This window comes from Giraffa tippelskirchi, chromosome 3, assembly GCF_054371585.1.
Source record: "Giraffa tippelskirchi isolate mGirTip1 chromosome 3, T2T-mGirTip1v1.2.pri, whole genome shotgun sequence".
In the NCBI taxonomy this organism is placed as follows: domain Eukaryota; kingdom Metazoa; phylum Chordata; class Mammalia; order Artiodactyla; family Giraffidae; genus Giraffa; species Giraffa tippelskirchi.
The window spans coordinates 160,996,582-161,011,809 of NC_137277.1; positions in this window are offsets into that span (position 1 = coordinate 160,996,582).

Genomic DNA, 15,228 nt, shown 5'->3' on the forward strand with positions numbered 1-15,228 from the left:
GTGGGCCTCCTTGGTGGCTCAGCTGGTAAAGAGTCTGCCTGCAATGAAAGAGACCCAGGTTCGATCCCTGGGTAGGGGAGATCCCCTGGAGAAGGCAATGGCAACCCACTCTAGTACTCTTGCCTGGGGACTTTCATGGACAGAGGAGTCTGGTGGGCTACAGTCCATGGGGTCACAAAGAGTCAGACATGACTGAGTGACTAACACTTTCATTTTCAAGGAGGGAGTGGATTTCAGATGGAGACAGAATCTGGGAGGCCAGCATAGCTCAACTTAGTAAGATTGAAATACAGCTCAGTGATCATCAAAGGATCCCTATTGTTTAACAGATGAGAAAACTATGGCCCAGAGATGTGAAGTGACTTGCCAGAAGCCACAGAATTATTAAATTGTATAACCTAATCTTCTGTTGCCAAATGCAGTGCTTTTGGTTTGGGGTTTTTTTTTTTTCCTATAAAAGAACAATTTGCTATTCTTTCCAAAGGGGAAAGGGAATATAGACCAAAATGTACAGTTCAAACACTCTATGATATATTGGGGGGGGGGAGCAGTGGGGAGTGTATATTTGAAAATGTCATTAAAATGCAATTTGTTCTAAATAGTGTCCTGTTACTAGCAACCGTAATTTTGTAATTTTCAGAACTCAGTCAAATGAAAAAATCCATTATTATTTCTCAGACAGGCTGAGTCTCTCTCTCTCTCACCTCTAGTGGCTGAAAAGTTACACCAGCACAAAGACCAAATCAGAAATGTGGACTTGGTGTGACGTTTACATACAGGAGTATATTGCAGGCTCTTCAATTAAGTGGGTTGCTACATGGCTTGCTCTAAGAAGATTTGCCCTCGAACCTCAAACATTCAGTTCATAGCAAAAACCCTATTCCAACAACACAAGAGAAGAGTCTACACGTGGACATCACCAGATGGTCAACACCAAAATCAGATTGATTATATTCTTTGCAGCCAAAGATGGAGAAGCTCTATATACAGTCAGCAAAAACAAGACCGGGAGCAGACTGTGGCTCAGATCATGAACTGCTTATTGCCAAACCAGACTTAAATTGAAGAAAGTAGGGAAAACCACTAGTCCATTCAGGTATGACCTAGATCAAATCCCTTATGATTATACAGTGGAAGTGACAAATAGGTTTAAGGGACTAGATCTGATAGACAGAGTGCCTGATGAACTATGGACAGAGGTTCGTGACATTGTACAGGAGACACGGATCAAGACCATCCCCATGGAATAGAAATGCAAAAAAGCAAAACGGCTGTCTGAGGAGGCCTTACAAATAGCTGGGAAAAGAAGAGAAGTGAAAAGCAAAGGAGAAAAGGAAAGATATTCCCATCTGAATGCAGAGTTCCAAAGAATAGCAGGAAGAGATAAGAAAGCCTTCCTCAGCAATCAATGCAAAGAAACAGAGGAAAACAACAGATTGGGAAAGACTAGAGATCTCTTCAAGAAAATTAGAGATACCAAAGGAACATTTCATGCAAAGATAGGCTCGATAAAGGACAGAAATGGTATGGACCTAACAGAAGCAGAAGATATTAAGAAGAGGTGGCAAGAATACACAGAAGAACTGTACACAAAAGATCTTCACGACCCAGATAATCACGATGGTGTGACCACTCACCTAGAGCCAGACATCCTGGAATGTGAAGTCAAGTGGGCCTTAGGAAGCATCACTACGAACAAAGCTAGTGGAGGTGATGGAATTCCAGTTGAGCTATTTCAAATCCTCAAAGGTGATGCTGTGAAAGTGCTGCACTCGATATGCCAGCAAATTTGGAAAACTCAGCAGTGGCCACAGGACTGGAAAAGGTCAGTTTTTGTTCCAATCCCAAAGAAAGGCAATGCCAAAGAATGCTCAAACTACCGCACAATTGCACTCGTCTCACACGCTAGTAAAGTAATGCTCAAAATTCTCGAAGCCAGGCTTCAGCAATATGTGAACCATGAACTTCCAGATGTTGCAGCTGGTTTTAGAAAAGGCAGAGGAACCAGAGATCAAAGTGCCAACATCCGATGGATCATCGAAAAAGCAAGAGAGTTCCAGAAAAACATCTATTTCTGCTTTATTGACTATGCCAAAGCCTTTGACTGTGTGGATCACAATAAACTGTGGAAAATCCTGAAAGAGATGGGAATACCACACCAACCTGACCTGAGTCTTGAGAAACCTGTATGCAGGACATTAAGCAACAGTTAGAACTGGACATGGAACAACAGACTGGTTCCACATAGGCAAAGGAGTCCGTCAAGGCTGTATATTGTCACCCTGCTTATTTAACTTATATGCAGAGTACATCATGAGAAACGCTGGGCTGCAAGAAACAAAAGCTGGAATCAAGACTGCCGGGAGAAATATCAATAACCTCAGATATGCGGATGATACCACCCTTATGGCAGAAAGTGAAGAAGAACTAAAGAGCCTCTTGATGAAAGTGAAAGAGGAGAGTGAAAAAGTTGGCGTAAAGCTCAACGTTCAGAAAACTAAGATCATGGCATCTGGTCCCATCACTTCATGGCAAATAGATGGGGAAACGGTGGAAACAGTGTCAGACTTTACTTTTTTGGGCTCCAAAATCACTGAAGATGGTGATTGCAGCCATGACATTAAAAGACGCTTACTCCTTGGAAGAAAGGTTATGGCCAACCTAGATAGCATATTTAAAAGCAGAGACATTACTTTGCCAACAAAAATCCGTCTAGTCAAGGCTATGGTTTTTCCAGTGGTCATGTATGGATGTGAGAGTTGGACGGTGAAGAAAGCTGAGCGCCGCAGAATTGATGCTTTTGAACTGTGGTGCTGGAGAAGACTCTTGAGAGTCCCTTGGACTGCAAGGAGATCCAATCAGTCCATCCTAAAAGAGATCAATCCTAGGTGTTGATTGGAAGGACTGATGTTGAAGCTGAAACTCCAATACTTTGGCCACCTCATACGAAGAGTTGACTCATTGGAATTTACCCTAATGCTGGGTGGGATTGGGGGCAGGAGGAGAAGGGACGACAGAGGATGAGATGGTTGGATGGCATCACCAACTCGATGGACATGGGTTTGGGTAGACTCCGGGAGTTGGTGATGGACAGAGAGGCCTGGCATGCTGCATTTCATGGGGTCACAAAGAGTCGGACACGATTGAGCGACTGAACTGAACTTACCTACAGGAGTATATTGCAGGCACTTCAATTAAATGGGTTGCTACATGGCTTGCTCTAAGAAGATTTGCCCTCTAACCTCAAACTGTTCAATTCATTGTGCAACCAAATCTCAGTTCTTTGTATGCATTTATTCATTCTTCTAAAAAAAAAAAATGTACTGTTCCTGGAAAAAGTGCAGACAAAGTCCCAACAAACAGAATAAGGGCTTAAGGCCAGAGATGGCCCTGCCTTGTGAATGCTGACCTCCTGCCTTTATCTTGCAGTTCTTGAGAGACTGCTGAACAACAAGGTGAGGGAGAGAGAGAGAGAGAGAGAGAGAGAGAAACTGAATAAGAACTGATAATGGATTTTTTTCACTTGGTTGAGTACAGAAAACTATAGTTATTAGTTACAGGATGTTGTTTAGAAAGGTTTGCAATATATAATTTTGGTTCACTGACCAAATTAATGCATTGCAGATCGATATAGATTTTTTTTGTTTATGGACTTCTATACATGCTCTGTAGTCCCTAGAAATCTGCAAGAACAAAGTATCATAAAAGGGCCACTCATGTAATAGTAAAATAACAGCATTGTCTTTCCAGAATTATCCATTAACCATCCTTGAGTGAGAACAGGAAAGTCCAACTTACTAGCTGCTTATCAAGGTCAACATCAGAAAATATTCTTCCTAACTCCACACATGCATGTTACAGAATTACTGCTGCAACTCCATCAAATAAGCAGCAATAATTTAAAATTATGGATGATTTTTTTAATGAAATTAATCTTCAATGGTAGATTTAATGATAGACGGGGGAACTGAAACTCAGGTTCTGAAACATCCTTACATGTTTGTTTAATTCATACTGGCTGTCTCTCCACAGTGGGATTCAAACAAAAACAGCACCCTGTCTTGACTGCTGTGTTCACCCCCGTATGTCTAGCGTCTGATCATAACTGACCTTTACTGAAGGAGGGAATCAATCAATTAATAAGGCAGAAATCTTTGATCAAGGGAAACTTCAGGTCTCCATAAAAAAGAAAATAAGAGAAAAAACTTTTTGAAAAGGTTAACTAATACACAAATGAAAAATACTTTTGTTATTGTCATTTTAGGCTGAGGATATTCACTTCGGAGTATCTATACCCATCTGCTTTAAGACACTAGTGACAGCTGTCTTGGCCAATAATTTTGATACTCATTACATCATTTCAAGTTTTAGTAATTCTAAATATGAGATCTCATGACATTTTGATAGAAGGCCACCTACAAATATGTCTGAATTATACATGCAAACAACCTGAATTAATATCAAAGGCAAGGAGGATCTTTTTCTCAGAGGGAAAGAAGATAATTCATACCAGTTTATCACTTAATACTTAGGCAAAGGCTTTTGCTGGAAGATTTTTAACATTCTTTTCAGTATTCAATCAAACAACTGTCTGAAGAGGATGTTGTGATTTGGATAATAAATTCTCAAACACATTTACATCCCTAATTTCTTTTTGAACCAAGTCAATCAACACTCCATTTGGGATGCACCTGGAGGCAACTTGTTTGAGGTTTTTTTCTGGAAAGTGAGAACTACTCAACATCCATTTGCACTTGAACTGCCTGTAAATACCTCCCAAAGTCCCTTAGCTGTACGAGGGAGAACAAAGGAAAACAGCCATTTTCAGTCAGTACTTTGTGATTTCTGTATTTCACAAGCTGGAGAATAGAATAGAGGATGCACTCAGCTCTCTTTGAGGTCACTCTCTGAAATGGAGAGAAAAAGGCTGTTTTTTACATTTTCAAATGCTTTTCCCTTCAGTCTGCTGCAACTTTCCCTGACAGCCATATTTGCAGGTGGCGTTGCCTTGTAAGAGTTTCTCCCAGTTTTTCACTCAAATGGTGTGCAAAGTGGGGTAAATATCTCTAGTGATTTATTAAATGTCTAGCCCACAAATCCTCTTTTTCAGTTTTATTATCGTTTTCTTCCTTTACATCTAGGGTTCCTAGACCCTTAGCCTGCACTAATAGCAAAAACCTGCATTCAAAGAATTTAAGGCTGAACATGCAGGGAATTCTTTAAGGAGGGAGGAGGGGGATGACCCCTGGTAGGGGTAGGTGAAAATGAAAATAAAAACACAGTGCCTGTGCTGCTGTGTTTATACAATTAACTTCTCATCACTCATCATTTCATTGAAGAATCTCTGCAATATGGACCATTCCTACTTTTCCAGCTCCCACCACTCACATACATGAGTTTTAATGTCTAGCCAGTCCAGACCAATTTCTCTTCCATAATTATGATCTGCACTTTTCTCACCCCTGTACTTTCAGCCCCACTTGTCCCTTCCCTTGGATCATACCCAGTCTATCTCAGCCTCCTCCAATACTATTCATTCTTCAAGCACGCTAAGTCACTTCAGTTGTGTCTGACTTTTGCAACCCTTTGGACCATAGCCCGTGAGGCTCTCTGTCCACAGGATTCTCTAGTGGCTCAGAGGGTAAGGAATCTGCCTGCAATGTAGGAGACCTGGATTCAATCACTGGATAGGGAAGATACCCTGGAGAAGGGAATGGCTACTCACTCCAGTATTCTTGCCTGGGAAATCCCATGGACAGAGAAGCCTGGAGGGCTTCAGTTCAAGGCGTTGCAAAGACTGGGACACAACTAAATGACTAACACTTTCACTTTCATATAATATTGGGCTTCCTAGGTGGCACTAGTGGTAAAGAATTCGCCTGCCAATGCAGGAGACACAAGAGACATGGGTTGAATCCATGGGTTAGGAAGATCCCCTGGAGGAAGTCATGGCCACCTACTCCAATGTTCTTGCCTGTAGAATTCCATGCACAGGGGAGCCTGGCAGGCTACAGTCCATGGGGTTGCAAAGAGTTGTACACAACTGAGTGATTAAAGCTTTCACTTTCATATAGTATTGGGCTTATATACAGAGTACATCATGTGAAATACAGGGCTGGATGAATCACTAACTGGAATCAAATTTCCAGGAGAAATATCAACAATCTCAGATATGCAGATGATACCACCCTAACAGCAGAAAGTGAAGAGGAACTAAAGAGCCTCTTGATGAAGGTGAAAAAGGACAGTGAAAAAACTAGCTTAAAACTCAACATTAAAAAAACTAAAATCATGGCATGCAGTCCCATTACTTCATGGAAAACAAATGGGGAAAAAACTGGAAACAGCAGTAGATTTTTTTGAGTGCCACAATCACTGTGGATGCTGACTGTGGCCATGAAATTAAATGATGTTTGCTTCTTGGAAGAAAAGCTATGACAAACCTAGACAGCATATTAAAAAGCAGAGACATTACTTTGTCAACAAAGTTCTGTATTGTCAAAGCTATGGTTTTTCCAGCAGTCATGTACAGATGTGAGAGTTGGATCATAAAGAAGGCTAAGCGCCAAAGAATTGATTTTTTCAGACTATGGTGCTAGAGAAGACTCTTGAGAGTCCCTTGGACAGCAAGGAGATCAAACCAGCCAATTCTAAAGGAAATCAACCTTGAATATTTACTGGAAGGACTGATGCTGAAGCTGAAACTCCAATACTTTGCCACCTGATGCGAAGAGCCGACTCACTGGAAAAAACCCTGATGCTGGGAAAGATTGAGGGCAGGAGGAGAAGGGGGCAACAGAGGATAAGATGGTTGGATGGCATCACCAACTCAATAGACTTGAGTTGGAGCCAACTCTAGAAGACAGTGAAGGACAGGGAAGACTGGCGTGCTGCAGTCCATGGGGTCCCAAAGAGTCACACACTGACTCAGCGACTGAACGACTGAACGAGGTGGTGCTAGTGGAAGAATCCACCTGCCAGTGCAGGAGACTTAAGAGATTCAGGCTCGATCCCTGAGTCAGGACATCCCCTAGAGGAGGTCCTGGCAACCCACTTAAGTATTCTTGCCTAGAGAGTTCATTCTTCAAGAGCCATCTCAAATCTATCATTAACCCTTTATTTCTGGTCCCCCATCTAGACAGAACAATATAAAAATTGAATTATTTTTTACAGCAGTGTGAGAAAACACTTGACTAAACGCCTTCAAATGAAAGGTGATGCCCTGGAACATAAACCCAAGAAACAAAATATTAGTCATCCTGTTCTTCCAAGAAGAAAGAAAACTCTCAAGAAGGAGGTAGGATAGAGATCTTGCAGGGTAACAGCCAGTGAAAATATCTGGTGGCTGAGTAACCAGAAAATATTTTTAAAATGGAGAAACCAACTTTAGATTAAATTTGTTTGTCTGGTGTGAAGATTAGTTTTTGTGTCAACTTGACTAAGCTACAGTACCCCAATTATTTAATCAAATACTAATCAATGTGCTGTTGTAAAGGTATTTTGAAAATGTAGATAACGTCTACAATCAGCTGACTTTAGATAAAGAGAGTAGCTTCAATAATGCAGGTCAGCTTCACCTCATCAGTTGAGGGCCTTAAGAGCCAAAACTGAGGTTTCCTGAGGAAGAAATTCTGCCTCAAGACTGCAACATTAACCCCTGTTTGAGTTTCCAGTCTGTATATGCATATGTATGTATATATAGGTATTACATGTATATTCATATATTGTACACATAAAACAAATAAAAACATGCACGGGTAACAAATACATATCATATATATATACACAGTTGACCCTCATTATTCATGAATTCTGTAGTTGATAATTTGCTGACCCACCAAAATTTATTGGCAAACCAAAAACCAATACTTGTGGTGATTTGCAGTTATTCATGGACATGTATGTAATAGCAAAAAATTTGAGTTGTCCAGTGTGCACATTCCCATCTGAGGTCAAACAGTCAAATCTTTTTTGTTTCAGCTCTCATACTGCAAACAAGTTTCCCTTTCTTATATTTAGGGTCACTTTTTCTGTATTTTTGTTGATTTTGTCATTTAAAATGTCCCCAGCACAGAGTTGAAGTGCTGTCTATGTTTCTAAGTGAAAGAAGGCTGCGAAGTAAGCTTTATTCAGGCATGAGTTACAGTTCTGTTGGCCATGAGTTCAGTGTTAATGAATCTCTCTCTCTCTCTCACACACACACACACGTTGTCCTCAAACAGAAACACATATAAAACAAAGTTACATATTGATCAGGTGATGAAAATGTTGGAACCAGTGACCCCAGGAACTCATCCTTGTACTTCCTCTAGGATGCATGGTTACGAGTTTGCTAATTCAGTATTCACAGCAATTTAACAGAACATAACTGCTGTGGATTGTGGATAAAAATAATTGACTGTATACACATATATGTGTACATACACATGTATACCTATCTATCTATCCTTCTATTGGTTCTCTTTCTCTGGAGAGCTCTGATTCACATGGCAACTGTCTCAGGTGATGAATTGTTTCTGGTGTTCCAAGGAGAAACTGGTGGGGAGTGAAGGAAGCAAGAGAGAGAATGAGAAGCCAGGCAAGAAGCAATTTCAGTTGAAGTCCTACAGCCCTCCTGGAAGGAGTCTGTTCCGGGTTGGTGCTGGCTATAGATGTCAATGGCTCAAACACTGTCTTCTGAGGAAGCACATAGGGCCAACTCCACAGGAATGAAGCAGGCTCAAGCTGCAAGGACAGAGAAGGAAGTGACTAGTAGAGATCAAGTCAGCACCAGAAAAAAGGGAATCACCCTTTCTCTTTGTAAACCTCACCCTTAGCACCTAACCAAATGCCTGGTGTACACTAAATGCTAAAAAAAAAAAGTGTTAGTCGCTCAGTCGTTTCTTACTCTTTACGACCCCATGGACTATAGCCCGCCAGGCTCCCTCATCGATGGGATTCTCCAGGCAAGAATACCGGAGTGGGTTGCCATTTCCTTCTCCAATGCTAAAAAATACGTGGAACAAATAAATGATCTCTCCTGCTGCATTTCACTAAGATTCACATGAGTAAACAAACAAGGCAGAAAATCTACCATTCTTGGGAGTACTTTTCTGATGCTTCTCTAAAGAACAGCTGTTGAAAAATATCTGTGAAAAGGAAGAGTTTTCAAAATATCTCCATGGTTATTTGACAGATAATTCATTTCATAGAACTATATGATAAAATTAAAATTCTTAGTCTTTTGTCCCAAAATTTTAAGAGCTTGTCTTAACAATAACACAGGGAAGAAGTCTTACATTGAGAAACACAAAACATACATTGCCAAACCAGGAAACTTTTTCTCTTTCCTTCCCCCTCTTTCTCAAACATATACACACATACTGCCGCTGCTGCTGCTAAGTTGCTTCAGTCGTGTTCAACTCTGTGCGACCCCACAGACGGCAGCCCACCAGGCTCCCCCGTCCCTGGGATTCTCCAGGCAAGAACACTGGAGTGGGTTGCCATTTCCTTCTCCAATGCATGAAAGTGAAAAGTGAAAGTGAAGTCGCTCAGTCGTGTCCGACTCTGCGTGACCCCATGGACTGCAGCCTACCAGGCTCCTCCGTCCATGGGATTTTCCAGGCAAGAGTACTGGAGTGGGTTGCCATTGGTTACTATTTCCATTAAAAAATTTCTATATTCACCATAAAAGTCACATTTAAATAAATAAATCAGTATCAGGGTAGTTTTCTACAAGATGTTCACAAAGTGAGGAAAAATATTTGTATGTAAACTGTGAGAAAAGATTTGTAGGGATAAAGTCTACAGTGGCACCTACCTTTTGCAGGAATCATACCAACATACTGGGTTGGCCAAAAAGCTCATTCAGATTTTTCTGTACCATCTTATGAAAGACTTGAATGAACATTTTGGTCAACCTAGTATAACTTCCAGAGCTGATTCTTTAAAAGTCTGTGAATATATGTTTTAGCAGGCAAGAAGGATTGGATTAACACATAAGGCAACTAAGATACTGCTCAGTTATTAGGGATAGGTCCTTATCACCAGCATAATCAAGTTCCAACTCTTTAGCATAGCTTGTAAGATCTTTTCACTAGCAGTCCCCACAACCTGTTGCTCCAGCCATATTTCCTGCCCCTTGCCCTTCAGCAGAGTTTCCTATGGGGCCACCCAAATTATTCATACTTCCTCCAGTGGAATTGGCCATGCTCTGGTCCTGTTTCTTTTGCCAGGCATAGCCTTGTTCTCTATGGTAAATTCTTACTCATCCATCAGGAACCAGCTTAAATAATCTGTGAGGCAATCCTTGAGCCTCTTACTCCAAGGCAGGTAAGTCAAGCTTACCTCTGTGTTCTTAGTTTGTTTGTTTTTTCACATATCCCACCTGATGGAAATTTTATAATACTCTATTTTAATTGTGGGGTGTGCAAGCTTCCTAAGGAAAAGGATTATACTTTATTATCTTTGCTCCCATATGCTCTGGCACATAGCAAGGTTTCAATAAATAATGGACCATTTTTCTATTTCAGGAAAAGTGATGATATGAAAACTTTGGATAAATGTAAACAATAGGTGAATTATTTGTTACTTTAAGAATATTTAGGAGCATTGTAGAATGAACAAAACATCAAAAAAAAAAATCTCTCCCAAAAAGGAATAAGCATTAATGGGTAAACCCCAGAAACAGTGGATATGACATAATAAAATGCTAATCTAGGTATTTAAATATGTTAAACATTTTGTCAAAATGAGAATTTGGAATGAAGTCTTAACCTGAGACTTGGATAAGAAATTACTTCCTAGAATTAAGCAGATGCTACAGTATAGAACCAGTTATCAGTAATGGAAAGGAGTGTAAGCTGACCTACATTCTATCTGAAGAAAATTGTGTGGGGATGAGGGGAGGACTCTAGTCAAATGATCAATTCCATGAGCATCTCAACATAAGATACAAGATGAGTATTGCAATAGATAGGAGGACCTGGAGATGGACAGTCTGAAGCAGGTAATACTCAGAGGTCTAATCAAGAAGGTAGCTTATAGGCATCAGGAAGTTCTGGAAACAGGAAACGAAATCTCAGACCTGAAGCTTCGAGCTTCAGGGTTCAAGGGTAGAATTCCACACCCCTGCAAAGACTGACAATAAAGTCATAGTGAAACGAGAGTAACAGGTTATCAAAACAGAAATTCAGGCACAAGTGAGAAGATGGGAATACAGTCTGGAATTAGGGTACAAGATGGAGGTTTATCAAAGCATAATCCTAAATATGACCACCAAGGCAGGGCACAGTGCCAATTTGGAAATGGCAGCAGAATTAGTGAGATGCTTAGTCAGTGGAACTCCTCCCCAAGGGCTTTTAGAGTTCCCCTAGTCAAGAATGGGATTGGACCCAGTGAGAGCCACACAAAACATGCCTTGAGGAATCAAGAATTCAGGTTAGGGGAAAGAGAGGAGACAGGAGCCAGAAATGTCACGATGAGTTTTAATGGAAGTCAGTAAGGGCACTTGCAGGGAAGGCTGGTTGCTCCCTTCAACATGCTAATGAATATTAAGTATTCAAATGTCAGCCAAGATGATTTGTGACTCTTGATGGGGACAGGAGGAAGGAGGGAGGGTCCAAACCACCTGATGGCACCAAGGGCTTGAAGAGCAAAGCAGCTTTGAGTTGTTGGGATGCAGGAGAGAGAAAGAACTGCCTCAAAGAAAAGATCACTTGATTCATAGCTAAGCAGCTCTGAAGTGAAACTTCAAAGACTCGCAAAGACAGAAAAGGGAAGAAGAGATGAAAAAAACCAAGGGCAGAACTTATAGAGGAAAAGTCCAGGTCATGGTAGTATAGTTTGTTTTGATACCACTTTATGTACCAGCAGGTAATTCGATCCTAGGTAGTAAGTATAGTATTTTAAACAGAATTATAAAAACACAATTGATTTTCATCAAGAAAATATTTTCTAGAGCTATTCCATTAAACCAACTTGATTCTTTGGTGAATTTTATATACAGTGTAGCTAAGTTTTTTCATTTATCTTTAATATAACTAAAATCACTTTTATTGAGATTGACTCTTTCCAATTTATATATTACTCAGAAGTTATGACTATTCTGCTGAATTTATTGAGAACATTGCATTTTTCTAATTATAGCTTCCGCATTGTGACTTTCTCTGGCAGCTCTTCTAACAAGCCCAACTTCTCTATGTCAAATTTGACACATTTACATGTTGTCAAAAATATTTGAATCTGGTATCAGATTTTAGTGATTAATCAACCTCATCAATCAACAGTTCTATTTTGTTTATTACCATCTACTTCTCCCTTAAATATTTTACATAGTTGTTTTATTGAATCTTATGTACACTTTTGTATTCCTGTTCTTCACATCAGTTCAGTTCACTTGCTCAGTCATGTCCGACTCTTTGTGACCCCACGGACTGCAGCATGCCAGGCTTCCCTGTCCATCACCAACTCCTGGAGCTTGCTCAAACTCATGTCCATTGTAAATATTTTCATGTTTTTATGGTATTGACCACAATTTTTGATAGTTAGAAACATAATATTTGATCATGTTAAAGATCACGTGACTTAATTACTTTTAAAGTGAGGTTTTAAAAAGAATTCTAAAGAGTGTAAAGAGGAAAATTAGAAAGGCTCAGCAGGTAAAGAATCCGCCTGCATTGTAGAAGACACAGGAGACTGCTTGATCTCTTGGTTGGGAAGATCCCCTGGAGGAGGAAATGGCAACCCACTACAGTCTTGCCTGGAGAATTCCATGGACAGTGGAGCCTGGCGAACCACAGTCCATAGGGTTGCAAAGAGGTAGACAAGACTGAGTGACTACACATGCACATAGGCTTCTTCACATTCATAAAAGAATACTATCTAACTCTCTGATTTTGTTTAATAAATACAAATGATTCATGTTCTTAATAAAATATTTAAAACATAAATAAAGCTATAAAATGGAAAGTAAAAAACCTAATCCCTCAACACCAAGTCCTTCTCCTCAAAGATAATTTTGTGAACAACTTCTTTTGACTTATAAAAGATTGTCAGATTATTTACCAGCATAAATAATTTATGTATGAATTTACCAGCATATGTTATCTACCTACATTTATAAATAGAGTAAATATAATTAAATTATTCCATATCGTGCTTTTAAAATAATATATCTTCGATATCTCCATGTCAGTGTATGTAATCTGCCCCATATTTGTTTTAATTTTGTTTTTACTTTCAGATATTAAAATCAGTATTGCAATGAACTACTTTTATGCATATATTTTGGGTAACTTCTTTAAGTATATCCATAGAGTAAATTCTTAGTGAAATTAAATTTAAAGAAAAAAAATACACACACACATATACATGTATATATATATATATATATATATATATAATCTACTTCAAGGAACTGGCTCACACAGTTGTAGAGGTTGGTAAATCTGAAATTTGTAGGGCCTTGCCTTGTAAGCTGAAAACTCTTAAGGCAGGAATTGATGCTGTAGCCTTAAGGCAGAGTATCATCAGGAAAACCTAAGTTTTGCTTTAACAGCTCTTCACCTGATCAAATGAGGCTCACTCATGGGGATTAATCTTTTACTTGAAGTTATCTGGTTAATAAGTCTGAGAAATAGCTACAGAGCTGCATCTAAATTAATGTTTGATTGAATAACTGGGCATTATAGCCAATCCAAGTTGACATAAAATTGTCATGCTATTTCTCACTTTATGTAATTTTTTATTCCTCAAAACAGTATTGTAAAGAATCTTTTTCTCTATACCTTCTCCAATCTCTGATATTAAATTAAAAAAAAAATTGCCAGTTAGATACATGAAAATGGTATTTTGTTTTCTTTTTACATTGTTTTTAATTCTGTCATTTTGGAAGATGGTGGAATAACAATAGTTTCTTCCACAAAACAGTTAACTGACTCAAATTAATTCCATCTTTCTAAATTTCTGGTCTTATCTAGGTGGCTCAGAGGTTAAAGCATCTGCCTCCAATGTGGGAGACCCGGGTTCAATCCCTGGGTCGGGAAGATCCCCTGGAGAAGGAAATGGCAACCCACTCCAGTATTCTTGCCTGGAGAATCCCATGGACGGAGGAGCCTGGTGGGCTACAGTTCATGAGGTCGCAAAGAGTCAGACACGACTGAGTGACTTCACTCACTCAAACCTCATCATGTAAAATTCTAGCTCTTTTATTTATGAGAAGTATTTTTACAAATTCTAATTTCATCTAATCTTTCCCAATATTCTTTTTCCATAGATTTTTAATCTTTAACAAATTTTATAACGTTTCATTTTCTTCACTGTAAGCTATGGTTTTTCCAGTAGTCATATACAGATGTAAGAATTGGACCATAAAGAAAACTGAGCACTGAAGAAGTGATGCTTTCAAACTGTGGTGCTGGAGAAGACTCTTGAGAGTCCCTTGGACTGCAAGGAGATCAAACCAGTCAATCCTAAAGGAAATCAACCATGAATATTCGTCAGAAGGACTGATGTTGAAGCTGAAGCTCCAATAGCTTGACCACCTGATGTGAAGAGTCAACTCACTGGAGAAGATCCTGATGCTGAGAAAGATTGAAGGCAAAAGGAAAAGGGAGTGGTAGAGGATGAGATGGTTAGATAGCATCACTGACTTACTCTGGGAGATAGTGAAATACAAGGAAGCCTGGCATGCTGTGGTCCATGGGGTCACAAAGAGTTGGACATGATTTAATGACTGAACAACAAAGTTATTTGGTAATAGTTTTATCCAAAATATTTATTATAATACTTATATATATATTATATGCAGAAACAAACAAAAAACAAAAAAGATCTCTATGAACTACTATTTCTGTTAAAGAACAGAAGAATGTCTGGAGAAGGAAATGGCAACCTACTCCAGTATTATTCTTGCCTGGGAAATCCCACAGGCAGAGGAGCCTGGCTGCTACAGTCCAGGGGGTCCCAAAGAGTCAGACACAACTTAGCAAATAAACAACATATAATAAGATTAGTTTTTCATCATTGGGGAAATGATGTTTTAACAATTGGCTGTCCACTCTCCAAAAAAAAAAAAAGAAAGAAAGCATAACTAGACCTTACAAAGAAATATGAGACAATTATATTTATTAGCAGCTCTAATTATGAAATAATGTTAGAGGCAAACACAGAAAGGAGGAAGGCTTTACTGAGTAGGACATGGAGTCCTGGAAGACATGAAGAGAGTAAACCTGGCCCTACAAAAATTTA